The sequence below is a fragment of the Sabethes cyaneus genome, chromosome 3 (assembly GCF_943734655.1).
Source record: "Sabethes cyaneus chromosome 3, idSabCyanKW18_F2, whole genome shotgun sequence".
Lineage (NCBI taxonomy): Eukaryota > Metazoa > Arthropoda > Insecta > Diptera > Culicidae > Sabethes > Sabethes cyaneus.
The window spans coordinates 114278804-114282631 of record NC_071355.1 but is presented as its reverse complement, the minus strand read 5'-3'; the positions used below and the strand labels follow the sequence as shown (position 1 = coordinate 114282631).

At 42.7% G+C, this 3828-nt stretch overlaps 1 long non-coding RNA gene across 1 annotated transcript; it reads left to right on the top strand.

Moving 5' to 3' along the window:
• The first annotated feature begins 3083 nt into the window (after positions 1–3083).
• Positions 3084–3437, top strand: LOC128744087 (uncharacterized). Its single transcript, XR_008412355.1, has 3 exons — positions 3084–3109; positions 3171–3253; positions 3329–3437. It is a non-coding gene; the product is annotated as an uncharacterized LOC128744087 (long non-coding RNA).
• Positions 3438–3828: the final 391 nt, after the last annotated feature.

Genomic DNA, 3828 nt, shown 5'->3' with positions numbered 1-3828 from the left:
GTCTGGCCAAGATTCATGGTTGCTCTATTACGCTGTATAAAATTTGCTTGTCGGGTATTTTGCAGTATGTTGCCAACATTTAGAGACATATTATGATGGTAATTTGATTGGTGTAGGACCTTGTGGATATGAATAACCGTCTGCATGTCACGTAAGGCTAGGACAGGTAAGATGGTATGGTTATCATTCGAGTACAGTTGAATAGTTGAGTAAAGCATCGGCATTTGAAATGTGGGTTTCAAGTATCTATTTTGCACGACTTGTATTTTTTTTTAAGTTGTGATTTGCTGGCGTGAATCCATGCTAATGCTAGATATTGGATTTGGGAATGAATGCAACCGTAGTAAAACAATAACAGTGTTTTTCTTGGAACGAGGTAGATGTTTGATTTGCCGATCCCGAGATAACGTTGAGTCAAGGTAAATACCCAGATATTTAAAGTCATCAACTTTCACTTTCGTATCTTCGTACAACGTAAGAACTATTGAACTAATAATGTAACGTATATACTGGACACTATCACTTATTGTTCTTACAAAATAAAATAAGCATTTACCTTATTCGCCAACCGGTTTCGGGTAGATGTTACCCATCATCGGGGCTAGGTCCAACTGATTTTGATAAGCGAGTAGTTACAACTTAAGCTTTGTTAGATGAAAGAGCGGCGATACTATCGGAGCATCGTCTTCATTCATCAAACATTGCTCAGCTGTGGTGATATGCAGCGACTCCCAAGCGTTCAAATGCGATGACTTCTTCACTGGTTTTATTAGTTTAGCACTGTTCCAGTTTATTTTATGCTGGTGATTGGCAGCATGCATCGCGACACTAGATTCGTTCACTCGTTCGTTCTCAGTTGCATCCTTATGCTCTTTCACACGTTGTTTAAATTTGCGGCGGGTTTGTCCGATGTAAATTGCCGGGCAACCATTACAATCGATTTGATAGATTCCCGACTTATCTTCGGCTGGAATCCTGTCTTTTACATTGCAGAGCATATCACGCAGCGTGTTGTTGCTTTTAAAGACAACGTGCTATCCGTGTTTCCTAAGACATTTCTTTATCGGGTTTGTGGCTTTAGGATAGAATGGCATACTGATCCTTTCAATGTCGTCTTTCTGGGGTTGTAGGGTGGTAACATTCTCTTTATGTTTTTTACGCTTATGGATACTAACTATTTTGTCAACGAACTTTTTGTCATATCCATTGATTCGGGCAGATTCATAGATTTTTTCCCTCTCCTCTAAGAATTCTTCTTTTTCCATAGGTATAGAGATAAGACGATGTACCATTGAATGGAACGCTGCTTGTTTCTGAGCACCGTAATGATTAGAGTCCGATGTAATGTAGCGATCAGTGGATGTTGGTTTACGGTAGATACCAAGTTTAAGAGTATTATCATTTTTCTTAGAAATCATCAAGTCTAAGAAGGGTATTTTTCCATCCACTTCTCGTTCGACAGTGAACTTTATAGTGGGATGTCTAGAGTTTAATAAATCGAGTGTTTTTGGGAGGTGTCTTTCTTTTACAATGGCAAAAACATCGTCCACATAGCGTTTCCATACTCTGGGAAAAAACTTTTCTTTTTGTAGTGCAACTTCGAAGTCACTCATGAAGACTTCTGCCAGGAGTGGTGAGATTTTACCCTGAAAGTGAAAATTTTTTGGCTCATACACTGTTCTACTATTGATATATACGCTTCAATGTGGAACGGTGGAGCTCGGCTTCTTTCCAAGTGGTCACGAAGGCTTCGTACATCTTCTGGGACTGGCACGCTCGGAAATAAAGCACTGACATCGAACGAAACCATAATTTCTCCCCTCCGTATCACTGTATTTTTGAGCTGCTCAGCTAATTCTATTGAGTTTTTCACGTTTGCCCCATGCGTAACAGGATAATTTTTCATTTCTTCTACCAACCATGCAGCCATTTTTTCTGTAGGGGTAGAAACATTGGACGAGATCGGTCTCATTGCCATAGGGGTTTTATGTATCTTGGGAAGACAATATAGCGATGCAACTTTTGAATTAGATATAAGTAACCGTTTTTCCAACTTTACTTCTCCCATTAAGTGAGCAACTTTTTGACGGGTACTATTTGCCCCATTAATCATCGCATTGAGAGGGTCTTTAGGATTTCCGTTTTTATAAGCGCATTCTGCATACGGGCCTGAGTTAATCATTTCACGGACTTGTGAATCGTATTCTTCCTTATCCATGACTACCACAGCATTACCTTTGTCTGCCCGAACGTATGTAACGTCGCGCGTTTTCAATTGCCGAATCGCATACTACTCATCGAACGCTGCTTGTTTTTGATTGCTTCGTTTGTTAGCAGTGTGTAGGAGACATTTTTTCACATCATGACGCACCGCCGCTTTTAGTGGTACGTCTTTATACTGGATATGATTTTCGATGTTGATCACTATCTCAGGTAACGGCGCGCACTGGGGGGAAACAGCGTAATTTAGCCCTTTGTAAAGCAGATCTAACTCTGCTTGTGTGAGGAAGTCATCGCATTTGAACGCTGTAACGAACTCACATGTAGATAGTAGTAGAATTAATTTAATATTGGCCAAGATTCCATTATCAATATTATCAGCATAATTGGTAAATTTAAATATTAGTTCATCTTCATTTTCAAATCGCTACTCCAAATAGATTTTCAATAAAAATCTGTGGTCGGCAATACCGCGCGCCGACTCACAAAATCAAATCAAATTGGCATACGTGCTGCTATCAGAATGATATCCCAGACGCTCGCTTACGTTGCCTAATTTTGCCTATCATCGCTAACTCGATCGAGGAGGTTGACCTGTCGATAAAGGCTGATGACCCGCCCGCAATCGGGAGAGTGTTTCACTTTGCTCTCTAACCTTGGGGGGTTGGTCGGGTTGACAAGATGCAAGCCGTGCGCTGGAAGAAGATTGCTTTAACCGAAAATGCAACTTCGTACTTTCGAACACAGCGATAAAGAATTTCGTTAGGCAGGTTTCGATCAAGGACGGTTATCTGAGGATCACCTTGTCCTGATCTTTCACTTTAATCTGACCCGTGGAAGAGGCAGGAGTTGTCCGTAATTTTGACTCGCGACGTGATTGGAAGTAAAGGTAGTGAAACACATGAAGATTCTTTTTCTAGCCAGCTAAGCAGTTTTCCCCTTTCCCATAGATAGGCAGTGATAGAACATTTCGCTTTTTGAAAGTGCTACCCGTGTGCGACCGCAGTTCGTGCCTGCAAGTGTGCTGCGAGAGGTAGGGCACCTATTTTTGCCAAAAGGCGGTGTGCGTAAAATTGCGTGTGGTTTTCTTTTAAATTTTGGATGATAGATTCGCCACGGAACACGTCATCGACATCCTGCTACATTGTCAGCGACTTCTTCTGACCCCACCGTCAGCTTCAAGGTTTCCCGGCCCGCTACAACGCCGGACGAGGGTAGCGTCGTCAATTTGCGCCCTGTACGGGATAGGCTGGCCGAACAGCAATCGGCAGCATCCAACAACAGCAAGCAGCTAGCATCGAGTGAGACTACTAGCGTCGAGTAAAAAGCAGCCAATTTCGCACGCCGTGCGTCGTTAGCAGCAGGAGTGAATTTCGGGATCCGCGTGGCGCGGATCAGATAGATCGCGTATTGCCCAGGATAGCGATGGCGACCCCGCCATTTTGTTAAAACCACATGGACCACCAAGCAGCGACGGTAAACCTCAAGTAAACCCCGGGTATTGAGTGAGTACATTTTTTTTTGAGTTGTTGTCCATGCGCATGTGACTATTATACGGGCCGTGACCCTAACCAAACCAACAGCAGCCGGTTGGTAGCAACCCACCGC